Below are 10898 nucleotides of genomic sequence, written 5' to 3' on the forward strand. Positions count from 1 at the left end.
AAGCACTTGAAAAAAGTAAAATATTAAAGCTACAGGATAAAAATGATTATAGATCTTCAGAAGAAATATTCCTAATAGCAGTCTTAGGAATGAAAAATGACACAGTAACCTACTTTGTATAAAATAAACTAATATAACTGAAGAATAAGGTGGAGATTACTTCAAATGAACTATGAAAAGGGAATTTTACCTGACAACTCCACAAGAAATGGTTCTCTAAGAGCAATCTTACCAGGCACCAAACTCTAATTGAATAAAATGAATTGTGAAGCAGGAGTACCTAGTCACCTCACTGATGGCTAATCTGATTTATTAACAGAATTCTCTATCACTTTTCTGCTCTGTTACATCCTTGGGGCATGACAGGAAAAAAAAGTGATTGAATTCTAACAAATTTAGCTGCTGCTTCTTCCAAGTTTATCACAGGTCTTCAGTGGATACTGCTGGATTGAACTATTTCATGAAACCTCTAACTCCACAGTAGCCACTGTGCACATTAAAGGCTAATCTAGAGCAATGAAAACCACAGCCAACATTACTAATAAGCACTTAAACCGTGTGCCAGACACTGAGCTATTAAACAGTGACATTTACTATTTGTTGCAAACCTACATGTATTGCACCTGGTGAGATCAACAGCTCTGGTCTCTAAGTTGTGGAGCCTACACTCATTCAGGAAGACAGACATCTGACAAGTACTGTTTTCAAAACATGAAGCTGTTCTTCAGCAGCCCCCTAATTAAAAATCTTCAGGAGGCTCCCACTGCTCTTAGGTCCTGCATGAATCAGGCCTCTGCCTGTGTCTACAGTTTCATCTTGCATTCCCATCACTAAAGGGCACTATTTCTTCCATTCATTCACTTGCGCTGCACTTGCTCCCGCCGCAGCATTTCTGTCTCAGCAGTGCCTAGAATCCTGTACCTTTACCCATAATCGGCCCTCCACCTGGCCACCAGTCATCCTTTCTATCTCCGCTGCAGCAGAGAAGGTCACTCCCTAAGCCCAGGTCAGCCCTGTCTGCTCTCACAGAAGTCCTCCCTTCCCTTCAGTGCATGTACCTAAGTTTGTAATCATACAGTGATTGAGTGTGCACCTAGTGTAGTATCTGTAACAAAGCAGGCATTTAAATAAATATATAAATAGGGACTTAAAATTTTTTTATGTTTTATTTATTTCTGAGAGAGAGAGAGAGAGAGAGAGTGAGCGAGCGAGCAGGGGAGGGTCAGAGAGAGAGGGAGACACAGAATCCAAAGCAGCCTCCAGGCTCTGAGCTGTCAGCACAGTGCTCATCTCCACAAGTGCCCTCCTCCATGCCCATCACCCCCCCGGAGCCAAACCCAGAATAATCTGAAACAGAAATGGGGGCAACATTACAACAAAAATTCAATGAATAAAATTTCAGTTAACTAGAATGAAGTCGAAACAAAAGGAAACATGATTTTCAAAAGAAAGAAATCCTAAGAAAACAGTTTCATATTGGGACTTGGGGAAAAAGGCAAATTCCAGGATTATGTTCTTAAACCTAGCCAGAGTAAGCTAAATTTTTGTGCCCTCCAAAATAATCATCACATTGAAGCATTATAAGAAATTCAATCATGAAATTCATACATGTCATCATTTTCTTAATACAATAGAAAACTAAACCAAGATGCTTTAGAAACATTTTTCAGGGAAAAAAAAGTATTTATAATTAGGCAAAAAAATTCCAGTATCCCCAAAATTCTTAAGCATTCTACAGCTGAACAAGTTATATGCATTTTTAAGCAATATCCATTTAAATAGCATACAGAACTCAAGGAAAATCTTTCTGAAGTTAGACAAAAATCAGTATTCATGAGTGTACCTCTTTAATGGTTACATCCAAAGAGATTTCAAAATATCATTTATATAGCTGTATATGTAGCATATTTTTATTTAGAAGTCAGTTATTAAAGAAATGTAGTAATCATTATCCTTAGTTCATGGCACCTGTCTTTATTGGTCTATGAATGGCCAACTTTTATTTAATTACTATTTTTAGTATTATAATAAGCACCTACAAACCCATCACCCAAACAAAAAACCTAGGACCCGGACAATACCTTCCACCTAACTATGCAGTGCAGTCATCTTTACCCTCCTACTGCTTCCCCCCAAGCAAGTTAGCCATCATCCTGAATCCCATTCCTGCTTCCCTTGTTTTCTCTTTTATACATTTTATTTATATATGTATATATGTATTTATCCCTTTATCTCCATATATATGTAAAACTCATATTCTTAAGATATATTTTTATTTTAACTGCTGCTAGCTTTAAAAAAGGGTATCAGGCTGTATGTAATATTTCGGAACCTATTTTATTGATTCATCTACAATGTGTTTGCTGTAGTTATATGACGTGACCATTATATAATATTGCATTATTTTTATTGATCTACTCTCCTGTTAATGGAGAAGCTATTTATTCATCCAATCTACTACTGCAGAGTAAATTTTTCCACAATTTTGCTATTATAAATTGTGCTGCTGTGAACGTTCTTATATACGGCAACATTTTCTCTTTGACATACACCTATGAATGAAATTGCTGAGTCACAGTTTATATGAATGCCCAATTACAGGAAATAATGCCAACTGTTTTCCAAAAATATTTTGGCAATACTAACATCTTTAGTAAGTCTGTGGATTTAGATATTCTCCAACCCTTACAAAATACCATATACATTTCTTATGAAATGCTCACTCCTGTCTTTTGCCCATTTCTATTAGGTTGATTATGCTTTCTTTATTTAATGCATGGATATACAGAAAAAATCAGTATCTTCTCTAACATTCTAGAATGTAAGATTATTATATGTCTTGGTTATTAACTTGATAAAACTATGTATTTTTTAATCCAGTCCCACTGAATTTGGCTCTCATTGTTCTCTGTAAACAGATCTATATGTATCTCTAAAATATTATAGCCTTAAAAAAGTACGTGTATATACCCATGTAATACTGTTATCAATGCATAAATTTAACAAATCATGAATGTCATCAAATATCCAAACAGATTTCCTGATTTGCTTATGTCTTTTTGCTTTAATATTTTGATTAAATAAGGATCCAAATATAATCCGTACATTGCAAGTGACTGGTAATGTCTCTCATGTTTCTTTTAATTTACATATGCTCCTCTACCTCTATTTTCTCTTGCATTCTTTTGTTGAAGAAACCAGCTGCTTGTCCTGTAGAGGATTCCATGGTCTTATGTGCCTGATCCATCCTTTACAGCAACATAATGAACAATTTATAGCATACTATTAGATCTAGAGATTAGATCAGATTGCATTTTTTAAAATTATTTTTTAATGTTTAATTTTGAGAGACAGAGACAGAGTGTGAGCGGAGAGGGGCAGAGGGACAGGGAGACACAGAATCCAAAGCAGGCTCCAGGCACTACTGAGCTGTCAGTAGAGAGCACGACACAGGGCTCAAACTCATGAACCACACCCAGGCATCCCTAGATCTGATTTCATTTTTATTTTTATTTTCGTTTGAAAGACTAGATGGTGCTGTGTACCTCCAGGCAAAGAAAACGTATGTCTTTCTTTTTTGAGAAATTGGCAGCCATTGCTGATCAGATCCTAGATTTATTAATTCACACTGAAATTTTAAATGCTGGACAATTTGCATAATCTAATAATATATTATGATCTAAAGGAACCCTCACTCAGGATACCTGGGTGGCTCAGTCGGTTAAGCATCCAGCTTCGGCTCAGGTCATGATCTTGTGGTTCATGAGTTCAAGCCTCGCATCAGGCTCTGTGCTGACTGCTTCAGATACTGTGTCTCCCTCTCTCTCTCTCTCTGCCCTTCCCCTGCTCACACACTCTCTCTCTCTCTCAAAAATAAATAAACCTTAAAAATTTTTTAATAAAAAAAATTAAGGAAACTCTTAACTCAAAACCTTCTTCCTCAAAAACCCCATTGTCTCTGAAGTACAGGCCATCAGATTACACACCCAATACCTTTTCTTGTTATACTCATCAACCTATCTCCTTGCCCACTCCCTTTTCATTCTGACTTAATGTCTTTTTCCCCACTGCTACTGTTGTCATAATTTAGGGTGTACATGGATGATTTGTCCAATCAATACTGGTCTCTAATTTCCTTGACCTCCACATCCTCCACCACACAGCCATTCTCTCCATGGTCATATACTATCAAAGACTAACTCTTCCAATTACACACTGGATTCCTTCCTCCCACCTACTAAAGGACTTGTTTTCTACAATTAGCTCTTCTTTTCTCCTGTATCACTCTCTCCACCTTGACTGAATCATCCCCTTTGGTATACAAGCATTAATATCTTCCATCTTAAAAAACAAACCTTATATATTCCCCTCTAGTTACCACTCCTATTCATCTCCTTACCTTTTAATAAAATTCCTGAATTGTATATTGTTAGTATCGCCTCCTTCATCTCAAATGCTCTCCTAAGCCCTCATAACAGGATTTTGTCTTAATCTCACAATAAATAGGTCTTTTTTGAAGATATCAGCAATCTCTACCTTGCCAAATCTAATGATCAAGTCTCAGTACCATCTTACTTAATACTCAGCAGTAAAAGGAACAGTTAATAATCTCTCTCTCAAATACATTTTTCACTTGGCTTCCAAGATACCAGGTTCCCCTGGTTTTCCTCCAACCTCGTAACTGTTCATTTTCATTCTCCTTTGCTGGTTCCTCCTCATTTGGACATCTTAACATCATAGTGCCCTAGATATCAATTCATAGACTTCTTGTTTATCTATACTCACATCCTTGATGATCTCATCCAGTCTTAGGCCTTTAAATATCTTAACTACTATCTATATGATGAGGACTTCCAAATTTCTATCTTACATGGTTCCCTTAACTCCAGAGTCACATATGCAATAGACTACTTTTATCTCTATTTCGATGCTTAATAAGCATCTCAATATCATAAAATGAGGGGTGCTGGGTGGCTCAGTCAGTTAAGCATCCAACTTGTGGGTTTAGGCTCAGGTCATGAGCTCATGTTTCATGGGTTTGAGCCCTGCATCAGTCTCAATGCTGATACCACAGAGATTCCCTCTCTCTCCCCCTCTCTCTGACCCTTCCCCACTCGTGCTCACTCACGCTCTCAAAATTAAAAACTTAAAAAAAAAAAAGGCATAAAACCAAAATCACATTCTTGATTCCACCCTCCACCTCTATACTATAGTCATATCATATTACTAGATGGCTAGATCTTAATAATCTTTTATTTATTTTTTAATGTTTCCTTATTTTTGAGAGAAAGAGAGCAAGGAGGGGAGAGGCAGAGAGAAAGGGTGACAGAGGATCCAAAGCAGGCTCCGTGCTGACAGCAGAGAGCCCAATGCAAGGCTCGAACTCATGAACCATGAGATCATGACCTGAGCCAAAGCTGGATGCTCAAGCAACTGAGCCACCTAGGTGCCCCAATAATCTTTCAGGTCTTAGTTCAAACTTTACCTCTTCAGGGAGGCCTTCCCCACAACATAATCTGAATTAACACTTCCTCCTTGCTAATTACACCCTAGAACAGAACCACATGTTTTCATTCTCCTCAAAGTACGATCAGTGCCTTAAGTAATCTTGTTAATTTGATTACTCACTATCTAGAAATGCTAGACAGCTCTAGAACATAAACTCCACAAAAGCAGAAACCTTGTCTTTCACAGCTATATCCCCAATGATACAAGATTAGGAGGTGCTCAATGAAAATCTGTTAAATAAAAGAAAAAACATAATTTATGCTTCTAAATTTTTTTTATGTCTTATTTATTTCTGAGAGAGAGAGAAGAGAAAGAGAGAGGAGAGACAGAGGGAGAGAGACAGCATGAGCAAGGGAGGGTCAGAGAGGGAGATACAGAATCTGAAACAGGCTCCAGGCTCTGGGCTAGTTGTCAGCACAGAGCCTGACATGGGGCTCAAACCCACCAACTGTGAGATCAAGACCTGAGCCAAAGTCAGACGCTTAGCCGACTAAGCCACCCAGGCGCCTCATAATTTCTGCATTTCTGCTTCTAAAGAACTCAGTCTTGTGGAGGGATACTTAAAAAAAAAAAAAAAAAAGGAAAAAAACAAAAGGGAGAAAGTACAACTGAATGCCCAGGACTTCAGAAAAGAGGATGGCTATAGTACAAAGAGGATGATACCTAACTCAGGCTTAGCAAGTAAAGCAGGTTATCTAGAGGTAATCACATGTAAAGCCTGAGATCTAAATGGCAAGTTGGAATTGGAAGCCTAGGGGAAGGGAGGTGTGGGAAAAGTTTTCTAAGCAAAAGCAACAGCCAAAGGACAAGACATGGTGACAATAAAAACAGAAAGAGACAGACTCAGGAGATGCTGAGGAAAAAGAGCTTTAGAACTCAACAATTAATTATATGTGGAGGTGATGAAAGGAATTAAAGATGATGTCCAAGTTTTAGGCTCAGAAAATAGCAAGAATGGTATTTTCACGAAACAAACAAACAAAAAACAAAAGTGTGGGAAAGAAAGAAAAGTTCAGCTTAGTTTCAGATGACTCCATGACTTCAGAATGGATGCATCCAATAAGGAGTAAATGTGTTCAGAACTGAGGAGAAATATCTGCCCAGAAATACAGGTCTAGAAATCTTGAGCACAGAGATGACAAATGACAGCCAACATAACAGATGGGGGCACCCAAGGGTGGTCCACTAAGATTATGGTGGCTCACAATGCTGAAATGCATCATTATTTAATGGCCATGCGGAGAAAGAGGCCCATAAAAGTCTTAAGAACTGGCAAAAATGAAAGAAAGAAAATCAGGAGACTATGATGTCACGAAAACCTAGGGCGTACAACATTTTAAGGTGGTGAATGATGTTACAGAGCTCTCTACAGGCTGAATAAGATTTAAAAAAAAATTAAAAACAGACAGGCAAAACCAGCTCTACCAAATTAGAAAGTACTGATCTTTTGATTAGTAAAATGAAGTTTCCCAAGAACTATGGGGTGGGGAGAGGGACAAAAACAAAAATCAAGTCAACAAATTCTAGTTCATGGAAAAGTCTGGAGTCTCCTTTGAATCCTGTTTACTCCTTTCAATTTTCTCCCAGTGGTATTTTTTTCAACTTGAGTTAACGCAGAAATCATCCAAAAAAATATCCTCCACTCCAGGTTTTTGGTTTTCAAGCTTTCTTACTAGAGAAACTAGAGGCTCATCCTGTAACAAGGGAACTATTCTTGGCAGCTAGACCAAGACTGTACAAAACAAACAAAACCACTAAGAGGATCAGGTCCCTCTCCGTATTTAAATCACTAACACTGTTAGAGGCTATGTCAATAGCTTGTTCTACACCAAGGATACATGAGTGCTTTTTCTTTTATTTCAGTCCACAATTAAAGAGGCAATCAAGCTGAATGGATTAAGCCCAAGGCTAGAAGGCAAAGCTTTAAACATTAAATTTACCTCCACCAATTACTTTCCGATCAACCCTGATAACATTCTGTATCTCCTACACCAAACAAGTAATTATAATTATAAGCAAATAATTAAATAATTCTAAACCAGAATGAGATAATTAGCCAAACTAAATTTAAAATTATAAATAATTATAGAAATGAAAGCAAGAAAACACTGGTAGACAGGACAACAAAAATATGTGTTTAGGGGAGTCTGGGTGGCTGAGTCAGTTGAGCATCCAAATTCGGCTCAGGGTTCGTGAATTCGAGTCCCACATCAAGCTCGCTGCTATCAGCATAGGCCCTGCTTAAGATCCTCTGTCCCCGTCTCTTTGTCTTTCTCAAAAATAAACAATAGAAAAAATAAGAAGAAGCTTTTAAATACTCATGACAGTTGCAACTGTTTACTGACAAAATCCAATCTGTGTTTGTAGGAATACAACAGGAACTAGGATTCATACCCTAAATGGGCAAAGTTTCTTTAGGGTCTTTCAGGGCTGGCATTCTAAAAGGGATGAGGTCAGAGAACAAGGCAAATACAGAGGTATCTCCCTTCACTCTCATTCTGGCATGTGATACTTTAGTCTGACTTCTCAGCTTTCTCCTCTAACAGAAAGTGGCCACTCAGTAAGGAACAGCAAAGAGATTTACCTTAGAAGTCACTCAGTAACGAGAATAAAAGTCATTATTAACATGGAGTTGAAGTCAGATATGAACTGTTTCAAGTAAAGGAAAAACAGTGGGCTGGAATCAGCATGTGGGCTGCCAATTGCTACTTTAGACCAATGTTCATCAAATACTAGGCATTGTACCAGTGCCAACGCATCCTCATTTTAAAACTAAAGAAACAAAGAATAGGAGAGGCGACTCACCAAGCTAGTAGGTGGTATTTTAATTCTTATCATAACCTTAAAAAAGTCAGTATAAACGTACTCTGGATCATCTAGAATATAGGTCCTAGATGATGACCTTATTATCAATCATGTACTGCTGTGCAAATTCAGTGACCTCATTTCTTGTTTATGTTTATGATCAAGTGAACTTCAATCAAGATCAAATAAGACTGAAGTTTACTGTGATGAATAGTAGAAGCTTTCATGGTAGTGGTGTGAGACAGAACTGAGTCATCACAGTCACCCAACAGCACACCAAGACCCTCCAAAAAAGGCCTTCTCTCAACAGTTAGTTGCATATTCATGTTGTTGGTAAGATGCACTGAACATACCAATGCGCAATGGTTCAGCAACAATAAACATAGCTAGTGATAGTAAAGACTATATGCATGCTCCACATCCCAGCAATAATTGGACTAGCCACTCATTTAAGGATTTCAAGAATGCTACTGTATTAAGTTTCCAATTGCTGCCAAACTTCAAATTTGGTGGCTTAAAACAACAAAAACGTACTATCTTGTAGTTTTATAGAAGTCTAATATACCTCATTGGGCTAAAATCAAGGTTGTCAGCAAGGCTGTACTGCCTTTTCTAACTTTTAGAGACTCTCTGCATTCCTTGGCTCATAGCCCTCTTTCTCCATCTTCAAAGTCAGTAACACCCAGTTGAGTCCTCACATTTTATCACTCTGACCTTGCTTCATCCTTAAACCTCTTTCCCTGAGTTTTCCAAATCTCTCTTTCACTTTTAAAGACCATTGTGATTACTAGGGACACACCCAGAAAATCAAGGAAAAGCTCCCTGAAGTCAGATGATCAGCAACCTTAAATCCATCTCTAACATTAATTCCCATTTGCCATGTAATGTAACATATTCACAGAATCTGGGAAATAGGAGATCTGGGGCAGGGGATTATTCAGCCTACCACAGCTACTAGGCTAGCCTTGTCATAGACAAATGTACCTCTGAAGCTTATTAAGATGTTCCTCATTAACACTGACATCCCAAGACTACTCACTAACAAAGTTAGACTAAATATAATGCCTGGTTATAATGAACTAACAAATAAAGCCTCAAAGATATTAAGTGATTTTTTTTATGCTTTCTCTGCAATATTATTTGAAGGATAAAATATACAGGTCATTGGACCTCATTCTACTAATTCTACAATTAAACTAACAATGATTTGGTTTTTGAAAACCACCATTATTTGTCACTTTACAATACATATACTATGAATTTCACTGACTTCATTCATTGTCTTATATTTAAATTGTGAATTTATTTTAGTTTCATAATTGTGAAGCTATAAGCATATCGAGTTTTTACACCTAATTCTTTGTTTCTATATACTTAAGTAACAATATACTAAAAATAATTAGGTCAAAACCAGGGATCTACAAATTTATTTTTCCCTTAAAAGGGATTTATATAATTTTGTTTTGAGAAAAACTGGAGTACTGGAGTAAGGCATTAACAGCATGGCATTTGAAGTCAGATATAAACTCAGCTACCAGCTCTGCAATTTATTGGCTGTCTGACCTTGGACACACTGCTGATACTCTTTAGATATGCAATTTCCTTACTTACAAACTGAAAACAATGATACCTATCCTATAGGCTAATCAAGAGGATAAAATGAAATTATATATGTAAAATTCTCAATATAGTTCCTAGCCATTATCAGGTACCCAACGAGATTAAAATTTATTTTATAAAACTCCAACCAAGCTTTAAGATATATATATATAAAAAAGAGGGGTATCTAGGTGGCTTAGTCAGTTATGCACCCAACTCTTGGTTTCAGCTCAAGTCATGATTTCACAGTTCATGGGATCAAGCCCTGCATCAGGCTCTGGCAGTGATTAGCCTGTTTGAGATTCTACCTCTTGCTCTCTGCCCCTCCCCTACTCCCACTGTCTCTGTCTCTCTCACTAAATAAACTTTAAAAAAAGTTTTAAGATAAAAAAAAGAGACAATTTTCAGTGTTTAGCATATTACATTTTCTCAGTAAATATAAAACTGCAACTTTAAATGATTTAAAAGAATACTGTTCCATACTCAATATCTACGTTTTTCTATGGGTCTCATCAATTTTAAATGATTTATCTTTCAATATAATTAATCAACTTTGTCAATCCCTTCATATTTACTTATCTTTTAAGTTGGTAACTTATCCTATCAAAAAAATCCATTTGCCTCCCTAAGAGCTTTGCTGTTATTATCACAGTAATAATTGCAGTTTTACAAGTAACATAGTAGGGTGGATAATCTCTAACAGTTACTTTCTACCTTTCCCAAAAAGAAAATACTGTTATGTTAACGAAAATAGACTATAAAAACAATTATGGGAATACTCTGGGAATACCAAAGTTCTAAATGCCCTTTAAAGTGAATCCCAGGGAACTTCTAAGGCTGAATTCATCACTTGAAAACAGTAGCAATTTTGAAAAATTACTCTTAATTATAAACTAAAAGTATACAAGAAAGGACTGATAGAGGTTAAATGAAATAATACTTGAATATAAATATAAAAAAGAATTATACTTTTATAAGAAGTTAAC

At 36.7% G+C, this 10898-nt stretch overlaps 1 protein-coding gene across 1 annotated transcript in view; it reads right to left on the reverse strand.

Annotated features, from left to right (window-relative positions):
* PRKAA2 (protein kinase AMP-activated catalytic subunit alpha 2) overlaps positions 1–10898 on the reverse strand; it is a 47667-nt gene that overhangs the window by 36451 nt on the left and 318 nt on the right. The gene's annotated exons all lie outside the window — the stretch shown is intronic.

Source organism: Crocuta crocuta, unplaced genomic scaffold, assembly GCF_008692635.1.
Source record: "Crocuta crocuta isolate KB4526 unplaced genomic scaffold, BGI_CrCroc_1.0 scaffold559, whole genome shotgun sequence".
NCBI lineage: Eukaryota > Metazoa > Chordata > Mammalia > Carnivora > Hyaenidae > Crocuta > Crocuta crocuta.